Source organism: Oratosquilla oratoria, chromosome 24, assembly GCF_046742065.1.
Source record: "Oratosquilla oratoria isolate Oo_2021 chromosome 24, ASM4674206v1, whole genome shotgun sequence".
NCBI classification, from domain to species: Eukaryota; Metazoa; Arthropoda; class Malacostraca; order Stomatopoda; family Squillidae; genus Oratosquilla; species Oratosquilla oratoria.
In genome coordinates, this window is record NC_134800.1 from 58,294,323 (window position 1) to 58,295,642 (window position 1,320).

At 43.2% G+C, this 1,320-nt stretch overlaps 1 non-coding gene across 1 annotated transcript; it reads left to right on the forward strand.

The window, feature by feature from the left end:
* The first annotated feature begins 751 nt into the window (after window positions 1–751).
* On the forward strand, window positions 752–858 carry LOC143038714 (U6 spliceosomal RNA). Its single transcript, XR_012967601.1, has one exon. It is a non-coding gene; the product is annotated as a U6 spliceosomal RNA (small nuclear RNA).
* Window positions 859–1,320: the final 462 nt, after the last annotated feature.

A 1,320-nucleotide genomic window follows, 5' to 3' on the forward strand; every position in this document is an offset into this window, starting at 1 on the left:
CCGTGTCCAACAGTACTGGGATCACGCCTGGGAGTGGGCGGCCCGCAGCAGCCTCGCCAACACAGAAGGACCGGGCTCTTTTGAATCTATTTTTGAAAATATTTGGGAGAATTATTCAGTTTTCCAACAAGACATCACAAAACCAATCGTATGATATGTCTTAGCAAATACATCTTCATGGATGCATCAAGTCTCCCCCCACCCATCCCAGGGAAGAGGCTCCTACCTAAATCTACCCTCACATGACCAGAGGCATCACCTGTTCCTCCTAGTGTGAAAGACCACGCAAACATCATAATTAAGATATAATACAGCTCAGGCGGTGGAAGAGGGTTCGTACCATGTTCAGGCCCAATCTACCGCCCCGAATACCGTAACGTCATTAAAAAGAACTCGGTTATCTTAACTAGTATCCACATATTTTCACTCTCACAAGATTGACATACACGATTCAGAATCATCTCTGACACCCTGCAATCAGGAGAAAATAATGGATAAAAAAAAAAAAAAAAAAAAACGATATTGTGCTAGGCAATAATTCCATGTCCATATCTGTGGCTACTTCATGGTAAGTCTTGAAAAGATAACCATAAGAGACGGACGATTTTAGTCGTGCATCTGTATTCGAAGCGTTATGTGTTTCTACAGCCTGCTTAGCTGGGGATTGCAGTTTCAGCGAGCAAGCACGGCGAGACAATATTCTGGTGCTGCTCCCTGAAGCATTGCACCCATGAAAAGGCCTCAATCAAACGTACTTGCTTCGGCGGTACATATACTAAAATTGGAACGATACAGAGAAGATTAGCATGGCCCCTGCGCAAGGATGACACGCAAAATCGTGAAGCGTTCCACATTTTGAACCGCACATAACATGCTCACCTGGCTGGAGCCTGGTCGATGCTGTTGCAAGCAATCTCTGGCTGTACTGAAACGAACAAACCGGTGGAAGGGTCCCCTCTTCCTAGTTGCACCGAGAGTCGCTGGTTCGACTCCCGGAGACGGACCTACTCGGATTCTCGTCAACCTATTCTGGACAATTCGTGTGATTTGTACCATCACGAGGACAGAAGCAATCTCCGAAATGCTGTTAATTCCATCTTATAAACGGAACAGTTATTTTTATTTTGAACTTACCCCCAGCTATGTTCTGTGTCAGTATGGGCCCAATGTTAAGGTCTTATAAGGTCTTGCTTAAGGACTCCACCGTTTATTCATTACCTCTATAATGTATCAATATATATATATATATATATATATATATATATATATATACGTACATATACATATATATATAACAATAGTAGGGTAGCAGGCCCTCTT